This window comes from Hemitrygon akajei, chromosome 21 (genome assembly GCF_048418815.1).
Source record: "Hemitrygon akajei chromosome 21, sHemAka1.3, whole genome shotgun sequence".
Lineage (NCBI taxonomy): Eukaryota > Metazoa > Chordata > Chondrichthyes > Myliobatiformes > Dasyatidae > Hemitrygon > Hemitrygon akajei.
The window spans coordinates 63,982,490-64,003,195 of NC_133144.1; the positions used below are offsets into that span (position 1 = coordinate 63,982,490).

The 20,706-nt window shown below is 43.8% G+C and overlaps 1 protein-coding gene across 10 annotated transcripts in view; it reads left to right on the plus strand.

Moving 5' to 3' along the window:
- zmiz1a (zinc finger, MIZ-type containing 1a) overlaps positions 1–20,706 on the plus strand; it is a 418,554-nt gene that overhangs the window by 107,015 nt on the left and 290,833 nt on the right. For all 10 annotated transcript variants that reach the window (XM_073025599.1, XM_073025597.1, XM_073025596.1 and 7 more), the window contains exon 2: positions 12,210–12,399. The gene's annotated coding sequence lies outside the window, so the exon portion shown is untranslated. The remainder of the gene's footprint in view (positions 1–12,209; positions 12,400–20,706) is intronic.

Here is a 20,706-nt window from a genome sequence, read left to right on the forward strand (position 1 = left end):
TTGACAAAAGCCAGCTGCTTTGGAAAGCCACAGATCTTTCTTGTTTTCCCCGCTTCCATGATTGGTCACGCTTGTCAACCCAGTAAACCAGGAAAAACAGAGGAGATCCCGGCTTAGAGTTGGGGAAGAGGAATGGGGGTGTGATGGCTAGTGAGCATATGTTTAGACCTAGGTGTCTCTTGGCCCCTCTACAGCACTGAGGGGTTCTTATCTGGAATAAGAGAGACAGCCCTGGGGGGATAATGTAAGAGGACCTTCAAATATCTCAGCACTTACCCAAGTGGAGGTGGTTGTACAGGAAACCATGAGGTTGGGTGAGACTAGAACGAGAGAGGCATAGGTTAAGGGTGAAAGGTGAAATATTTAATGGGATCCTGAGGGGGATCTTCTTCACTCAACTTATGGTGTGAGTGTGCAATGAGCTTCTAACAGAAGTGGAGGATGCAAGTTCAATTTCATCTTTTAAGATCAGTTTGGAGTAAATTGGTGGGAGAGCTACGGAGGGCGATGGTCCAGGAGCAGGTCGAGGGGACTAGGCAACCAAAATTACAGATCAGCACAGACAAGTTGGGCTATAGGGCCTGATTCTGCACTAATCTACCAACCGGTATGTCCTTGGACTGTGGGAGGAAACCCAGGTGGTCACAGGGAGAACATACAAACTCCTCACAGACAGCAGCAGGAACTAAACACAGATTGCTGGTACTATGAAGTGTTGTGCTACCTCTTTCTCAGTTCCTCTCTGATTCTTTCTCTCTCTCAATTTCTCTGTTTCTCTTCCCGTTTTTCTCACACTTGTATTTTCACGCCCCTCCAGACCTTTCAGTCTTTCCCCTCGTCCCCTCTCCACTCTCAGTTGGCAACATTTCAAAATGGCTGACTGTACCTCAGATTTTAAGCAGTGACAAGTGGCTTTGGAGCAGAACATTCATCAGGAGTTTGTTCCACTTGGAGCTTTGACAGAGTAAGCCAAGCTTTCAGTGGTTGCAAAGAGCAGCATCTTTTCCACAAGATCCCGGCCTAAATGTTACTTGAGTTCTCTGTGACTGGAGAAATGGAGGTGGGAGGGGATGTGATGGTGTTTCCACACACATTGAGGAGGTGGATCATAAACATGAGGTTCTGCCGATGCTGGAAATCCAGAGCAGTACACACAAAATGCTGGATGAAATGCTGCAGGTCAGGCAGCATCTACAGGGAGGAATAAACAGTCAACAGTTCAGTTGGAGAACTTTCATTAGGAACAGAAAGGTAGAGGGAAGAATTCAGAATAAGAAGGTGGTTTGGGGGGTGCGGGGGAGACCTCTTCTTATCCTGGTATCTTGTATTTTATATACTGGCTTTATATGTTTATTGTGCTTTTATAATGATATATTTAACTGAAGTAACAATTACTTCATTCTCCTTTGTACTCGGGTACTGAAGAATGACAATAAACTACTTTGAATCATCTTCCCATACATACCTAGAGAGAGTCCACAGGAGGTTCATGAGAATGCTATCCGGAATAAAAGGGTTAATGTTTGAGCAGCATTTGACGGCTCTGGGCTTATATTCACTGGAGTTTAGAAGAATGATGTGAAGGGAGGAAGATCTCATTGAAACCTATTGAATATTGAAAGGCCTAGATAGAATGGACATGGGGAGGATGTTTCTGATCGTAGGAAAGTCTAGGACTAGAGGGCATAGCCTCGGAATAGAAGGATGTCACTTTAGAATAGAGGTAGTGAATTTCTTTAGCCGGAGTATGGTGAATCTGTGGAATTCATTGCCACAGAAGGCTGCAGAGGCCAAATCATTGGGAATATTTAAAGTGGAGGCTGATAGGTTCTTGATTAGTAAGGGTGTCAAAGGTTATGGGAAGAAGGCAGGAGAGCGGAGTTGAGAGGGATAATAAATCAGTCATGGTGGAATGATAGAGCAGACTCGATGGGCCGAATAGCCTAATTTTGCTTCTATGTGTTGTGGTCTTTTGATACTGCCTGACCTGCTTAGTTCCTCCAATGTTTTACGTGTGTTTCTGTGCTGCAGCTTTTCAGTTTATTAGTCCACTGCACACTCAAATTGCTCCAAACCTTGAACACAATGATGTGTATTAGAGCTAATGTTTAACTATCGTATCTTGTATCTACAGAAAATTGTTGCTCGTTCATTTCCCTCTTCTTTCTTACCCTTGCTTTCGGATATCTGTTGCCTGTGGATATACTGTGTTGGGGAACCTTTACTGAAGTGAAGGACAGTTGTCTTGTGCTGTAACATCTCCCAAAATACTGAGTCACTCCGTCCCTTGACTCAAATGCAGCTTAATTAAATATTGGATTAGTGGAAAGGGAATTCTGTAAATTCCATGCACTTGGCAGAATGATGGCTTCTGGAGTTCATACGATTGAGGCCAGTCCACCATTTGACAAGATCAAGGAAATCCCTCCTCATTCTTCTCCACTCCAGCAAGTATTGGCCCAGATCCATCAAATGGTCCTCATACATTAACCATTTAATTCCAGAAATTCTCATAAACCTCCTCTGGACTCTCCAGAACCAGCACATCATTTCTCAGATGTTTTTCCCAAAACTACTCACAATACTCCAAATGTGGTTTGACCAATGCCTTATAAAGCCTCAGCATTACATCCTTGCTTTTATAGTATCTTCTAGTCCTCTCAAAGTGAATGCTAACATTGAAATTTTGCCTTGTGTGGATCACAACAACAAACTTGTCTAGTTTTCCTATTCTGATTTCTTATTATGGGCTGTTTTGTATTTCTGGACATTGTCCAAACTGAAATCCTCCCAAAGAGAATCAAAGGATCAAACTCAGAACCTCCTTAATTTAAAGGCTGAATGACTGATCTGTCTGCCCTATTCAGGCAACCTTTGACCACCCCTGTAACTCAAAAGTGTGCCTCAACTTTGAATTGATGATCCCTGAACTTCCACCTTCTGGAAGAGAATTCCGAAGATTCTCGGTTCCCTGAGAGTAGAAATTCCTCCTTATTGTCATAGGTGGGTAGACCCTTTCCTATGACTATGCTCTTTGGTCCAAGATCTCCTCCCCATGAGGGGAAACTTCTTCTCAACATTCAGCCTACCAAGACTGGATGGCACAAAAACAAAAGCTTTCCGGTCGGTGTATCTTGGTGCCTGCAACAACAATATACCAAAACCAGACACCTTCCAGTCCTTTATTTCAATCCTTGGATATTAACGGAATTAGTTCAGGAAAGTGACATTGAAATGCTAAGGCGTAAGATCAGCCTTTTTGAGTGGTAGTGCTGGTACTGATAAGTCTCCTCATACTCACAGCTACAGCATATTGTATTAAGGTGATTGCCCAGTGTTCTAAATTCCAAGTAGAATCAGCAGGTCCTGTTTAAATTTGCTTGTAAAACAACCACACTACCTCAGGAATAAGTCTATTGAACCTTCTCTGACTCGGCTCCAAAGTACCACTCCTTAAATGAGGACCCCAAGGTAAACATTGCACCAAAAATGGTGTAGAATTGTATAAAGACTTCCTTATACTGGCTCCTGGAATGACCGGCAACCTTACAATGATGGGACACCATCCAGTTTGATGTACTGTACAGGGCAAGGTCTTCATGAATCAATCATGTGTCAGATCTTCACAGTGCATCTTAACTTGGTGAGGGAGTATGTGTGAGGTTCATCAGCCATCCAGACCCTGAAGATTCTGTCAGCCCCCTCTGATGAGCATGAGAGATCATGCAGTGTTATTCAAAAAAGAACTTCAGGTTGGGAACCCCTGATGTAGAGTAAAGTGTTACAGCTACAGAAAAAGTGCACTGCAGGCAAGGCCTTGAAAAGATAGATTATGAAGTCAATGGTCCATTTTATTGTCCCAGAGGCTTCCCAGTTATCTTTTAACAGTGGGATAGAAGCTGTTCTTGAGCCTGGTAGTACGTACTGTACTTTATGGATTCTGTATCTTCTGCCTCATGGGCTGGTGAGAAGAGAGAAACGTCCAGGATGGTTGGAGTCTTTGATTATACCACCTGCTTTGCTGAGGCAGCAAGAACTATAGAGTGCCCTCAGAGGGGAGGCTGGTTTCCGTGGTGTGCTGAGCTGCGATGCAACCAGTTGGAATGCTCTCCACAGTACATCTGTAGAAATTTGCGAGAGTCTTTGGTGGGATACCAAATTTTGAGATTGGAAACTAATGATGTTGATGGAGCAAGGATTTCTGAGATCTCCTGAAAAGAAAATCATCCCATATTAGCAAGAGCTTAGCAACAATGAGTCAGATGTTCTCCACTTAGCAACAGGGCTCACTGCAGACCGCCTCTTGAAAAACTTGTTTGGCATGGTTATTTATAGCGCTCATGTGCAATATTACATCAGTGGTTAATGTTGTATCACACAAACTGCGGTGTGGATTTATACTGCACTTTGCGTGACCTGACTCCCTTTGGATTTATCTGTTCTTTCCATTTGTAAGTCAGAGTTTTCCTTGGGTTGCTGCCTGTACTGAGTCAGTGACAGGTGCTGGGCTTAAACAGTGGCTTTGAAAGGCAAAATAAGATTGCCCCTTTGAAATGTGGGGATGAGTTTAGACAATATTGTCAACTATAGCCATTGGACTGCATTGCTTTGAGGCCCTCTGTTAGTCAGAGTCGACGATGGATGTTGAATCCCAGCTGTCCACACGATAAGCAAACCAGGGCAGTACAATCTGGAGAGCAAGCTGTTGCTCACGTAGCAGGCTCCTCCTCTCCACGTATCCAGAGGAATGGCAGGGATTTGGCACCAGCGGCATTGCAGGAGTTGCCAGTCTCTGTTGAACTCAACAGAGTACTGGCATAGAGACTCCAGCTCTGGATTTTTCCTTGGGGTTTACTCCCAAATTGGGTACAGCCGCAAGGCAGCGGAGGTTTCAGATTAGATTCTTCCTTCTCCTAGGTGAGCTGCCAACCCTGTCTACCTGAAGTGACTGGTTTTATGGCACCGGTAACCTGCCTTTGCCTGTTCAAAAGTTCAAAGTAAATTTATTATCAAAGTACATGTATGTCACCATATACAACCCTGAGATTAATTTTCTTTTGCACATACTCAATAAATTCATAATAGAATAATAGCCATAATAGAATCAATGAAAGTCAGCACCAACTTGGGCAACTGCTCTTCCATGACCACAAGAAACTGTGGAGTTGTGGACTCAGCTTAGAACATCACAGGAACCAGCTTCCACTTCATACATTCTGTCCGTACTTCTCAGTCTCTCAGTATAGTGGGCAACATAGTTGAAGAGTCCTCCCACCTCAGACATTCTGTCTTCTCCCTCTCTTCCATTGAGCAGAAGATACAAAACCCCGAAAGAACATACCACCACGTTCAAGAACAGTTTCTACCCTGCTATTATTAGCCTATTGAATGGCTTACTAGTACGAAACGTTGGACTCTTGACCTCACAATCTACCTTATTAAGACCCAGGACCTCATTGTCTACCTGCACTGCACTGTCTCTGTACTTTATTCTACATTCTTATTGTTTTACCTTGCACCACACCTCATTGCAGCATTGAAATTAGATGATCCATGTGAATGGTTTTTCACTGTACTTTGGTACATCAGACAATAATAAACCAATTTACTGTCTCCACTTTGCACACTTGATGGCTGAAGTAACACAGTGCAGATATCAGAACACAAGGAATGGCAAGAGTTTGTTATCTGGCCCCTTGAGTGTACAATGACTCTAGGTGACTCGGCTCAATACCATTTTCCAGCTCCATCCTGACATCTCCAGATCTACAGCTCTGGGATTTATAATGAGAGGCACAGAGTGCTGGACTGAGGATGCGATGTTGAAACTGCATAAAATACTGATTAATTTGCAACTGGAGTCTTCTGTCCAATTCGTGTCATCACCCTGTAGGACCGTCACAACCTTCCTGAGAGGATTCAGAAGGCTGAAAGGAAATTTATTATCGAAGTATGAATATGTCATCTTATGTTTCTCTGAGATTCATTTGCTTGCAGTCACTCACAGAACAAAGAAACACAATAGAATCAATGACAAAACTACACACCAAGACTGACAAACAATCATTGTGTGCAAAGAAGACAATTGTCCAAATACAATAATTAATAAATAAATAGATAGATAGGTAACATGGAGAACATGAGTGATAGAGTCTGTAGGTTGTGGAATCAGTTCAGCATAGAAGTGAGGGAAGTTATCCAAAATGGCTCAGGAGACAGATGGACAAAGGGTATCAATCCTTTGTGGAATGGTTCCTGGGGTTCTGGATTTGGATGGGAGCAGAGGAAGTTGAAAGGATATCTGGTAGAAGTGCACACAGATGATGGCTGCTTCAGACAGGGCAAAGTGTAGCATTTTGGCACAGGTAAGATGGGCCAGAGACCTGTTTCTTAGCTTTATATCTCTTTATCATGCAAAGTTATTTCTCTCAGCCAGTGTGTTCCTGTGTAACAAAGGCAAAGGCCATTTTGGGATTGGGCTGCAGAATAATCAACACAAGAGATTCTGAAGATGCTGGAAATCTCAAGCAACTGAAGGGTCACAGCCCAAGATTTCAACTGTGGAATTGAACCCTGATCGCTGGCACTGGAAAGCATTACACTAACCTCTATGTTACCATGGCACATCAAAATTAATCCTGAAGACCAGAAAAATCTTAAGTATGATCTCGGTTTTCATTAGGTCACCAGATGCCAGCAGAGCAATAACCATCGTTCTTCCCAGTCCTATAGAACAGTAGATTATAAAACAGGTCCTACAACACATGATTTTGTGATGTCCCGTATAGATCTACTCCGTGATGAATCTAAACCTTCCCCCTTACATCCCATAATCCTCTTCATAGGAATTTGGACAAAATGGGTATTACTCTAAGAATTTACGTGGCTGTTTTCTGGGGTGACGTGGCTGTTCTTTGAGGAAGAGGCATAGCATAATGGTTAGCACAGTACAGTACCAGAGGCCCGGGTTCAATCCCACCACTGCCAGTAAACAGTTTCTGCATCCTCCCTGTGACTGCATGGGTCTCCTCCAGGTACGCTGGTTTCCTCCCACACTCGAAGACATACCATTTGGTAGGTTAATCAGTCATTGTAAATTGTCCTGTGTTTAGACGAGGATTAAATTGGGGGATTTGCTGGAAAGAGCAGCTTGAAGGGCTGGGAGATCCTATTCCATGCTGTATCTCAATAAATAATGATTGAGTAGAAAGGACCTAAATTCTCAGGAGCTTAGATGAGTGACTGTACTGAGAGATGGTTGTAGAGGGGTTGTTAGGTTGGGACTGAGAGACTGATTCACTGGATGGCGTCTCAAACCCTGGGACATAGTAAGAAGGAGCTCAGAGCTGGCCTTCCATCTACCAAGCTCCACATTCACAGGCTCCACACTGGCACATTGTGGCTTCACTCTCTCCCTGCTACAAAATACAGGCCATCAGTAGCGTAAAGCTGTTGCAGTGCCAGCGACTTGGGTTGCCTTTAAGGAATTCGTGCTTTCTCCAGGTGCTCCAGTTCCCTCCTATATTCCAAAGTCATACAACTTTGTCGGTTAATTGAGCAGAGAAGGCTTGTTGGGCCAGAAGGGTCCGTTATCATACTTTTCTTCAAAATATTTTTGAAAGAAATACTCTTGACAGCATCTCTCAAGCCAGAGGCATTTACCAATCAAGAGGGATGTGGGTGTGTCACATCATGTCACCTGTGTCATGACCTGAAAATATATCACAGGCCCTTCATCATTGGGTCTAAACCCAGGGGCTCTATCCATAAGACCATAAGACCTTAGAGCAGAATTAGGCCATTTGGCCCATCAAATCTTCTGCAAATCCATCTTGGCTGATTTATTATTCCTCTCAATCTCATTCTCCTTTCTTCTCCCCTTTGAAACCCTTATGAATCTAGAATCCATCAACCTCCACTTCATGTACACCCAGTGACTTGGCCTCCACAGGCACCTGTGGCATTGAGACCCACAGATTCAACTTAAAAGCTTCTGATCAGCTGACAAAGGTTAGGAAATGTGAAGATATAATTCCAGGAAGGTGACATGGGGAAATTATTTAATGTCTTTTTTATAGCTGCTTTCAGCAGGAAAGGATTAAATGGGTCAGGTTATTTTGAAACACGATTAAAAATAAATTCAGAAATGGATTATACAGTGGCCACTGAATGTATCTACTTCAGGGTTCAATGTATTGGTACAGAGATACTCTTCTACACACCACTGTTGTAATGCATGGTTATATGAATTCCTGTCTCCTTCCTGTCAGCTTGCACCAGTCTGGCCATTCTCCTCTGACCTCTCTCATTAACAAGGAGTTTCCACCCACAGAACCACTGCTTACTGAATGTTCTTTGTTTTCCGCACCATTATCTGTAAACGGTGAAAAGTGGTGTTCACGAAAATCCTGGACATCAGTAGTTTCTGAAATATTCAGACCACGCTGTCCAGCACCAACAATCACTCTACAGTCAAAGTAGATCACACTTCTTCCCCATTCTGATGTTTGAACAGCAACTGAACCTCTTGACCATGTCTGCGTGCTTTTATGCATTGACTTGCTGCCACGTGATTGGCTGATTATATTATTACATTAACGAGCAGGTGTACAGGCGTACCTAATAAAGTGACAACTGAGTGTACGTTGTAACATTTGGTGTTTTGCAGTTATTTTCAGTATTTGCATAAATTTGTCTAAAGGAAGAAGCAGAAGGTTTTGATGACAGCTGTAAGAAATATATAGTTTTCAGTATAATATTAGTAATACCAGTGTTAGAAGCTCATTGGTTCGGTTTGTCCCGTGGTTTGCTGAACACTGAAGGAAGTCATTGCAAATATGTAAAATATGTATGGAAGGACTGCTGGAGCAATGCATGGACAACTGCATGTGTGATAACACTCACAACATGCTGGAGGAACTCAGCAGGTCGGGCAGCATCTATGGAAAGGAATAAACCATCAATGTTTTGGGCCGAGACACTTCTTCAGGACTGGAACTGAAGTGGGAAGGAGCCAGAGTAAGAAGGTTGGGGAGGGGAGGGGAGGGAGCACAAGCTGGAAGGTGACAGATGAAACCAGGTGAGGGGGAAGGTAGGTGGGTGGGGGAGGGGAGATGAAGTGAGAAGCTGGCAAATGAAAGGTGGAAAAGGCAAAGGAGCTGAAGAAGGAATGTGATAGGAGAGGGGAGTGGACCATTGGAGAAAGGAGGAGGGGCATTGTGTGATTGTGCATATCATGCCAGTGCTGATAGCAACAATGCATGGCTGCTGCGTGTGTATTAGAGGTATCTCCCCCTACCCCCCCAACAGATATCTCCTCACCCAGTTCCAGCCGCAGTGGAGCTGCTCAGTAAACCCTTGTGCACGTCGTTCCCCAACTGCCTGCACTCCTACCGTGAATGCGTCACTGGTGACTCTAGCAATGAATATCCCAGTGAGGCTCCTCGCTGCGAGGGTTTGGGGCAGGCCTACATTATCCCCAAACCGAGCCCAAGGACCCTGCAGCAATGCGCTGTTAGGAAATTCCTTGGCTCGCACTGCAGTCTGGCGTGTGTGTACGTCCGCTGGCGCAGGGACTGTGATAGTAAGCTCACTGTCAGCACCGTATCCCTGTGTGGAGCCGGGGATAGGCAGCGGTGAAAAATGCCCCCTCCTCCCCCTTGCTCCACCAGGAACCCCTTGGTTTGCTTGCACAATAAAATTTTGATTTCAACACGTCGGTGTTAACCAGGATAGGATTTATTCACTTTTGGCGAACTGCCTGAACTCTTCCTCGTGTTTTCATGTTAGAGTACCTCTCCCGTATATCTTTTATTTACTTATTTCATTTAGAGATGCAGTATGCTCACAGCTCCATCCAGTCCAAGTACACCCACGTGACTGATTAGCCTACTAACCAGTATGTGGGAGGAAACTGGGCATCCAGAGGAAATCCATACAGTCACGGGGAGATCAGACCTTGCAGAAGCTTGTGGCAATTGAACCCAGCTCACTGGTGCTGTATTTGCTTTATGCTAACCACCATGCTACCGTACTGCCCCAATGAATTGTTGTGATTAAAGTGACTACACACAGTTGCCCTCCCCCACACCTCCACTTTCCCTCCTTGGACCACACCATCCTCGCTTCTCCTCCACTTCCTCAACCTGCACGATTTCCTCATCCTTACCCTATCCACCTCTGCCTCATCCTCACAGCTTCCCCTCTCCTCAACTCTCCTTGCTCTCTTCAGCCTCAGTCTCTGATCTACCCTTTCCTATTCCCCTTCCGCCTTTATACACTTCTTCCATGGTTCGGAGGAAGGATCTCGGCTCGAAGCATCAACTGTATTGTTTTCTGTAGATGCTGCCTGACTTGCTGGGTTCCTCCAGCATTCTGTATGTGTTGCTCTGGATTTCCAGAATCTGCAGAGTTTCTCTTGTTTATGGTTGGATACTTCTTCCATGCCTGCACATTACAACAATGAATTATCCAGAGGAGATGAGTTGGTCTTCCATGATATGTTCGGTCAGAGCCCTATGCTTGCATTGTATGTAAGGAACAAATCTGTTCTCTGTATTGGTTGTGTACAGTATTTCCAGTACCAACCTCATTGTCCTTCCTTTCTCAATCACGTTTTGACTAAGGCCCCATCATTTCACTTGGTGGTTCTCAAGGGTAACCATCTGGTCTCCGTCTGGTTCACCTGCTTGACTCTCTCCACATTAGCGAAATCAAAGGTGGTGACGAATCAGCATAAAGGAGGAAGATTGAATATCTGGCTGAGTGATGTCACAACAACAACCTCTTACTCAATGTCAGTAAGACCAAGGAGCTGATTATTAACTTCAAGAGGAGGAAACCAAAAGTCCATGAGCCAGTCCTTATCAGGAGATCAGAGGAGGACAGGGTCAGCAACTTTAAGTTCCTTGGTGTTATCATTTCAGAGGATCTGTCCTGGGCCCAGCACATAAATGCAGTGATAAAGAAAGCATGGCAGCGCCTCGACTTCCTTGGAAGTTTGTGAAGAATCGGAATGACAATAAAACTTCTATGGACGCATGGTGGAAAGTGTATTGAATGTTTGTGTCTTGGCTTAGTATGGAATACCAGGCCCTTGAATGAAAAAGCAATGGATGTGGCCCAATCCATCAGGGGTAAAGCCCTCCACACCATTGAGCACATCTACACAGAGCGCATCACAGGAAAGCAGCATCCATCATGCAGGACCCCCATCACCCAGGCCATGTTCTTTACCGATGAAAGAGGTGCAGGAGCCTCAGGACCCACACCATCAGGTTCAGGAACAGTTAGGCCCTTGAACCAGAGGGGATGACTTCACTTGACCCATCACTGTTCTCACAACCTATGGACTTTTCATCTCATGTTCTTGATATTTATTGCTTAATTATTTATTGTTTTCTTGTTGTATTTGCACAGTTTGTTGGCTTTTGTAAATTGTTTGTTTGTGCGTCCTGTTGGGTGCCGTCTTTCATTGATTCTCTTGTGCTTCTTGGATTTACTGTGTCTAACCACAAGAAAATGAATCTCAGGGTTGTATATGATGACATATATGTAGTTTGAACTTTGAAGAGGATCTCAGCCCATTGTAAAACATACAAAATGCTGGAGGAACTCAGTAGGTCAGGCAGCATCAATGGAAAGTAAAAAAGAGTGGACATTTTGGGCTGAAACCCTTCACCAGGGGCTACTTATCCCTTCTTAGCCTGTGCTTTACAGGGTTCCAGTTAGTCAACAATCACATTAAGGTGAAGCGGCTTTAATGTGAGAAGTTATGGTAGAACTGAAGATGTGTTGGGCCTTTGGAGAAAATGAAATCAAGTTAGAGGCAGGATGAAGAAAATACAAGCTATAAGAGACTGGGTAAAGAAGGGTTGAGGTGGGAGTGTTCGAGGCGATGCTTGTGTTTTAGGGTGGCACAGTTAGGTAGCATTATTACAGCGCCAGTGATCTAGGTTCAATTCCCATGCTGACTGTAAGGAGTTTGTACGTGTTCCCTGTGACTGCATGGGCTTCTTCCATGTGCTCTGGTTCCCTCCCAAATTCCAATGTATACAGTGTAGTAGATTAATTGGTCACTGTGTGGCATGGGTTGGTTGGGATGGAAGGGTCTGTCTCCATGCTGTATTTCAAAATAAAATAAAAATGAACCTCAAAACAGGTGGGGAATGCCGGGTAAATAAATTAATCCATTCTCTCTCATTCCCTAGATCAGCCAACTTTGTTCACGTGGCGAGATCAAAAGAAGATACTGATGGTGGTGGCCCACGACCCAAGCCAGTGCCAGCTGGGTGGGCTATAAGCTAGAAGCGAAGTCTCCGTCTTGGCAGTGGCAAGGACCCAGAATCACCTGTTTGCCCCCAACCCTGCGTGCCCACCCGGCTTCTCCCGTGCCACGTGGTAAGTGAGCCTTTTCCATTTCTCCAGTTGTCCAGTGCTGGGCTTGTTCAGTTCCTGCCTGCTCATTGTACCTGGTGAAGTTGTGTCTGGATTCCAATGGTTGGACTCAGAAAGGAATACCTTCTTGTGAAATGTTCTCAGGCTGGTGATATTACTGCTTGTAAGATGGACGCAGGTTTTCTCCATTGGTTGTGAGTCTTCGGTTCTAGGCAATGGAAGTAGAGCTTTTGAACGTTCTTAAGGGTGGAGGTAGTTAGGTTCTTGAGAAGCAAGGAATGCCTGGTTACTAGGACTGGGCAGGAATGCAAAGTTGCAATTGTGGTCAGATCCAGCGGGATCTTAATGAGCATCGGAGCAGTTTCACCTGCAAAATCCTGCTGATTGTCCTTTTGTTCTAATGTATATCCTCAGCAGTGGTTATCTACGCTACCTACACCTCTCATAATTTTATTTTCCTCTATTATTCTTGCCTCTCAGTCGTCTTTGCTCCCAGGAAAATGGATGCACCTACTCCCATCTCCCCTTGTCCCTCAAGGCTCCAGCCCAGGCAACATCTGTGTAAATCTTTTCTGCACTCTCTAGAGCAATCAGCTTGTAGGAAAGAGCTGCCTGCCTGCCATGTCGGTACAAGGTGCTCCCTGACTACTCAACCTGAGACCAGCACAACTCAGAGATTTTCATCTAGCATAGAAGGGGGTTACTCAGCCCATCAAATCCATGCTAACTCAGAAAGAATCAGAATCTGGTTTAATATCACTGCCATATGTCTTGAAATTTGTCATTTTGCAGCAGCAGTATATTGCAATACATGATAATACAAAAAAAATTACTATTTATGTAGAACTAAATTTAAAAAGTAGTACTAAAAGAGAGCAAAAGAAGGTAGTCTACATGGGTTCATTATCCATTCAGAAATCTGCTGATGGATGGGGAGAAACTGTTCGTAAAACATGGAATGTGTGTCTTCAGACTCCCGTACCACCTCCCTGAAGGTAGCAATGAGAAAGGGGCATATTCTGGATGATGGGGGTCCTCAATGATGGATGCCGCCTTTTTGAGGCATTGTCTTTCGAAGATGTCCCCGATGCTGGGAAAGCTAGTATCTATTATGGAGCTGGGAGAGTTCACAACCACCTGCAGCTTTTTTCCGATCTTGTGCAGTGGCCTCTCCATACCTAACAGTGATGCAGCCAGTGAGAACGTTCTCCTCAGTACATCTGAAGAAATTTGCGAGCATCTTTGGTGACATACAAATCTCATTCCCCTACTACTTTTTCCTGTAATGTACTTCACCTTCCTATCATGATAATTGGTGCTTGTGCGAGCATTGTATTAGACTCTACAACAGAACAGTGTGGAAACAGGAGTTGGCAATTTTTTTTTGTATGTTTGCTCACGGCCGAGCTCACAGCAGCACTTCCCTGCTCCAAATACATTTTCCTTGATCTTATTAACATCTAGAAATCTATTGATCATAATGTCAGGATCCTATGTGTCGAGGATGGGAAGGGAGCTAACCGTGCACCACTGCTGGACTCACTGGAAGGCAGCTGATTAGGAGCAGGCAACTGTGAAACAAGCTAACTGAGAACTCCGTCTTAGGGAAAATAATGCTGATTTTCAAACATTGCCAGTTAGGGTGAGCAGCAGAAAGCAGTGGTCAGCATTTATTCCTTCAGGATCGTAGTGGATGTGAATAATGACATAAAGTATGTAGTTATGAATATTACTGGAAATCAAATTGGAATTGGTTTATTATTGTCACATATACTGAAAAGCTTGTTTTGGATGCTGTTCATACAGATCAAATCATTACACAGTGCATTGAGGTAGAACAAGCTACAGCAATAACTGAATGCAGAATTAAGTGTAACAGCTACAGAGAAAGTGCAGTGCAGGCTGATAATGAGGTACAAGATCATAATGAGGTAGATTGTGAAGTCAAGAGTCCAGTTTATAAGACCGTAAGATATAAGAGGAGAATTAGGCTATTTGGCTCATCAAGTCCATTTCATCATGGCTGATCCATTTTCCCCCTGAGCTCCAATCTCCTGCCTTTTCCCTGTATCCCTTCATGGCCTGACTAATGAAAATCTTTCAACCTCTGCCTTAAGTATACCCAATGATTTGGCCTCCACAGCCCCAGTGGCAACGACTCCCAGGATTCACCACTCACTGGCTAAGAAATTCATCGTCATCTCCATTCTAAAAGGATGCTCCTCTATTCTAAGGCTGTGTCCTCTGGACTTAGACTCCCCCAGCATCAGAAGCATCCTCTCCACATCCACTATATCGAGGCCTTTCAACATTCGTTAGGTTTCAATGAGGTCGCCCCTCATGCTTCTGAATTCCAGTGAGTATAGGCGCAGAGCTGACAAATGCTCCTAATATGACAAGCTTTTTATTACTAGGAAGCTATTTATTAGCCTTGTAACAGTGGGGTAAAAACTGTCCTTGAGCCTGGTGGTACATGTTTTCATTCATTTGTATCTTCTGCTCGATGTAAGAGGGGAGAAGAGAGAATGTCCCACATTGTCTTCTGTTGATCTAGGGATTAAACAACAGAATGTTAAAGAAAACATAGGAGATTCTGCAGATGTTGGAAATCCAGAGCAACACACAAAATGCTGGAGGAACTCAGCAGGTCAGGCAGCATCTATGTAAAGGAATAAATAGTCAATGTTTCAGTCCGAGATCCTTCATTAGGACTGGAAAGGTAGGGGGAACATGCCAGAATAAGGTAGGGGAATGGAGAAGAATAAATTCAAGCTAGAAAATGAGAGATGATTGTCAAACTTACTTTGGTCCATCTTATTTCATGTATCCCAAATGATTAAACTGATGGTATGATTCCCTTATTGGTTACCAAGTGTTTTCTCTTTGTTGGTCTGACGATTCCAAATGTAGATCCCTTGAGGATGATTGTTGAGCCATACCTTTTCTTGGTTTGAACCTGTAGCTCCTTACCCTACTTCCACTGAAAAGAATTTCAAGAATTAGCATTTTCCACCTCTTTTCTCAAACTAACTCTCATTCATCATGTGTCCAGGACAAAGAAATGGGCAGAAAACTCATAATGGACCCTACCCACCCAGCAAACTGCCTTTTTCAAGTTCCCTTCAGGAAAGTGCTACAGGGCTATTACAGCAAAAAACCACACTATCTTAAAAGTTTCTTCCCCCATGCAGTTAATCTGATCAACAATTCGAGTTAATTGCCCCTTCTCCCACCCACCACCCTCCTCTATCTATTACCCGCGTCACTAATAAATAGCTCTTTAGTATGATAAATTGGACTCTAGACCTCACAATCTGCCATGTTCTGATCTTGCACCTTATTGTCTACCTGCATTGCACTTTCTCTTCAGCTGTTAAGTTTATTCTCCAGTATTATTGTTTTACCTTCTTCTTCCTCAATGCACTGCACTGTAAATACTTTAAACCACTTTTTATGTTGCTGTTTATATTGTATATACATGCTGGTATTTATGCGCTTATGCATTTGATTCCATATCTGTTCTTTGTATTTTATACAATACTTCATTCTTTATTATTGTCGAATGTTGTTTCTGTTGCCCTGACCAACACACCATAGCAAATTTTTAAAAAAAATTTCTTTGGAGATAAAACACAGAACCTAGTGATCAGACCCAATGAACTGCATTGCCTAGCAACCCACCTGTTTAACTCTAGCCCAATCACAGGACAGTTTACAATGACCAATTAACTGGTATGTCTTTGGAAGCTGGGAGGAAACTGGAGCACCCAGAGGAAGCCCACGTGTTCAAGGGAAGGAATGTACAGACTCCTTTCAAACGGCGTCAGAGTTGAACTCCAAACTCTGGAATTCCCCGAGCTGTAATAGCATCACGATAACCGCTATGCCATCGTGTAAATGTACATGGCGAATAAAGTTGATCCTTGATCTGCTGCTATTGGCTCTCATACCCAGGACCAATGCCCATATTGTATTGTACCGGCCACCCGCCCCTCACCTGCCAACTGTAACGATGAGCTCAGAACACAAACTGTGAGTAAGAGCTTTGCAAGCACTTTTCCCCTCCAAGGTAATGCTCCTTTAAAAACGGCGTGTTATTCATGTTTAACAGCTCAGTGCAACTTCTTGTGGGATTTCCTGTCAGTGCTCCCCAGAGGCAGCTCTCCAAACTCTCGTTGTGTGCGATCAGCGCAAATTGCACTGGAATAAATTGTTTCAGTGAGCGCAAATGTGTTTGGGTATCCTGGGCTGCAGTATTCACAGGTACGGAAAATGTGGCACTCGAGTCTCTCGGGGTATTTAATAAGAGTGTTGCAGTGCTTCAGTGGATGTGATTCACTGAGTGTGTCGTCACTGGTTGTGTCTCCTCCCAAATGTGCCCTGGTAGAGATTCCGAATACATGCGCATCGAAGCAGACAGTGAAATGTTAAAGAGGATGTGTTGGTGGTAGCCCACGAGGGTCACGACATTTCCCTGCACCAGCAGAGCATGCTCACAATGCTTGGCAGAACAAAACAGACATACAAAGTAACAGACAAAGTAACAGGAAAAGAAGCCCCATTCCTCCATATTACACACCCACCCATGCGCATACACAGTCCTTTCACACCAGGACGGGTTGTGTTTTGGCTTCCCCAGTGGACTCGCAGAGATTTCCAGACTCAGGACTCACCAATGATGAATGAAGACACTGGATGGAGACCCAAACAGCAAGCCTTGACCCCAGACTTGCCAGTGACAGGACCCCTAACATCCTTGCTGGTCTGCTGGCCCTACGACCAAACACATCCATGTCGATGGCCTTTGAACACAGAGCTGAAGTTTAACTTCCAGTCTGTCCTCCAATTCCCTGCATCCCCGTCCCAAAACCCAAATGTGGCCCCAGCCTCTTCTCTCTGTCCCCAGAAACCGTCCCTGCAAACCCAACAAAGTCTATACCATGGACCTCAACAGAGGCCAGCACTCTGCGCCATCTTCAGCAAAGGACTGTAAGAGTTTGTTGGAAATGCAAGCCCTTCTAAAGGCCACAGTTGTGTTACCAGACTTGGTATCGAAAGGACCTTGGATTGATACAGATATGAGTTCAAATCCCACACACAGTACCTGGGGAGCTTGAGTTTTGTTAATTAAATTAGGATCTTTTTACTCACCTTTTAGGATGTGAGCACTACTGACAATAGCAACGTGTATTGCGTATCCATAATTGCCCCTGGGAAGGTGGTGCTGTGCCATTGTCCTTTTAGTGAAGGTGCCCCCACAAACATCGGTGGGTCAGGAGTTGCAGGGTTCAGAGCCAGCAACAAAGAAGGAATGTTAATATTGTTCCAAGTCAAATTCAAAGTAAACTTATTATCAAAGTCACATATATTTCACCTTGAGATTCATTTTCTTGCGGGCATTTACAGTATGACAGGGAACTACAACGGAATCAATGAGAAATTACACAGAAAGACAAACAACCAATGTGCAAGAGAAGACAAACTATGAAAATGAAAATAAATAAATAAATAAATTGTACTGAGAAAATTATTTTGAAAGTGAATCTGTAGTTTGTGGAATCAGTTCAGTGATGAGTTATCCATGTGAAGTTATCCATGCTGATTCAGGAGCTGGATGGTTGAAGGGTAATAACTGTTCCTGAACATGGCGGTGTGGGTCCAAAGGCTCCTATACCTCCTTCCTGATGGCAGTAGTGAGGAGAGAGCATGGCCTGGATGGTGGGGAGTCCCTGATGATGGATGCTGCTTTCTTGAGGCAGCACGCTTTGTAACTTGCTCATTGGTGGAGGGAGCTTTGCCCGTGATGGAATGGCTGTATCCACCACTTTCTGTAGACTTCGCCATTCTTGAGCATTGAAGTTTCCGTACCAGGCCATGATGCAACCAATCAGGATACTCTATAGAGTTTTGTCAATGTTTTAGTTAACATGTTGAATCTGTGCTCAAACGGCTGTGTGGCTCGAAGGGGGAATCTGTAGGATAGATGTTCCCATGTATCTGCTCTCTTTGGTGGCCAGGGCTGCAGATCAGGGAGGTGCTCTTTGACTAGCCCAGGTGATTAAATGCAGGACATTTTATAGCTGTAAGGTGCCGCCCATAGAGAGAATCAGTGTTCTGAGTGGTGGATGGAGAACTATTCAAGCCAACAACTTTGTCCTTAATTGTGCTGACTTTCTAAAGTATTGTTGGAACCGTGCTTAAATGTACAAGTGGAGAATATTTAATTGTGGTTCTCCCCAAAACATATCCTCCCTTCCTTGCATTGTTACTGTCAGGGCTGGCTTTGCGGCATTTACTTATCACAGACGATGCTGTAGAACTTGATTAAATTCCAGGTCAATAACCTTGCCTTCCTTTTAGGAAAATAGCTGCAGTTTTAAATAGTTATTTTCTGTCCTCACATGGATGAGGCAGAAAATCTGAGAGATCGAATACTGCAGATGGAGTCTTCTTTGTCCCATTCTGTCTTTGAAAGAAGTTTCCTGTTTCGTCCTGCAAATGACCTTTGTTCTCATAACCTGGGAGTCAATTCTGTTGTGGTGCCATCTGTCACCCATCCGCTCTGGCATTTATCAAGATAGACCCTCACCACCCTGGACATGCACTCATCTCTTTACTACCATCATGGAGGAGCCTTAGGTCCCACAGCACCAGGTTCAGGAGCAGTTATTAACCCTCAACCATCAGGCTCCTGAACCAGTGTGGATAACATCACTCACCTCACCGCTGAACTGATTTCACAACCTACAGGCTCACTTTCAATGATTCTACAACTCATGTTCTCAGTATTATATATTTTTTAAACACAAGAAAGTCTGAAAATGCTGAAAATCCAAAGCAACACACACCAAATGCTGGAGGAACTCAGCAGGTCAGGCAGCATCCATGGAAAAGAATAAACAGTCGATGTTTCAGGCTGAGTCACTTCTTCAGGAGTAGAAAGGAAAGGGGGAGATACCAGAATATTTTTTTATTTGCAGAATTTGTTTTCATTTGCACATTGGTGGTTTGTCAGTTTTTCTGTACAGATTTCCATTACATTCAGCCCCCGCATAGTGCTGGTTCATTACAACGCGGTTTTTCAATTCTTTATTGAAATTTTTAAAAATGACAAAAGTTCATTCTAAACAACACTCAAAACTTCTCAAGAATGGTCACCATTACAGTAAACATTCAATCAGCCAATGAGAGCGCTTTACATAAACTCCGAGCCAATCACAGTCAATCACGTATTAGTTCGCAGTCTGCCTTCCCTGCACGTATGTAAATATTCTTGCTCCCTCGCCAATTTATTCCATCTTTTTCACCCATAATGACTGAAAAATGGCCTGCACTTCAAACTGCATGAACAGAGTGTGGAAGAAGCTATGGCCAGAAGTATGCAACAACATCTTAAGACTTAAGGCAGAACCAGTCATCCAAAACATCGTAGAACTGGCCAGTGAAGTGGGATTAGAGAATGTTAATGATGGCAGTGTTGCTGCATTCTCATGGTGAGAGTCTTAATAACGGAGAGCTTCGAGAATTGACAGAGCAACACAGCCTGAGTGAATCTGAGGACACGGATTGAGAAGAGGAAAGACCAGCAAGAAAACTCACCACAAAACTTCTCAGCACTGGCACCACCATGATCACCCAAATCCTGACCCTAACTGGGAGTGAAGGAATAAAGCAGTTCTCGATACGATTTCCTGCTACCAAGAACTGCTTCATGAGAGGGAACTTAAGAAAAGACAGTCAAATCTCGACGTCCACTTGAAGAAGAAGCCAAAGTTAGAGGGGGACTCACAGCCTGGTCCCTCCGCTAAGATGTAACCACCACTCGCCTCCCCCTCTGCTGCTGCTACTAATGTAATGCTACTAATGCTCCACTGATGTACCAACAGGTTAGGCCTATTTGTGTGTTTGTCACTGCACAAATTAATTTGTATACATAAAATAATATATTATTGATTTTTCTTATCAGGCACACATGTCCATTTACATAATGTTATAATGACCTCACATAATGCTGATTTACATAGCGTACCACCTCCGAGGAACACATCCTCAGCGCTAAGCGCGGTCTGAGTTTAATTCAATTGTATTTCTTTATTTTCCTATGCCTGCAAGAAAATTAATCTCAAGGTAATATATGGTGATATATATGTACTTTTATAATAAGTTTACTTTGAACTTTGTTTCTGAACCTGATCTGTAAACATGAAGCCTCTTCCGTTCCCCAGAATTAAATTTCAAGCTGTACGGTATATCAGTGGCTCAGTTTAAAAAGAATGGCTAAAGGCCTTGAAGAGGCCCTGCAGGTGTCCT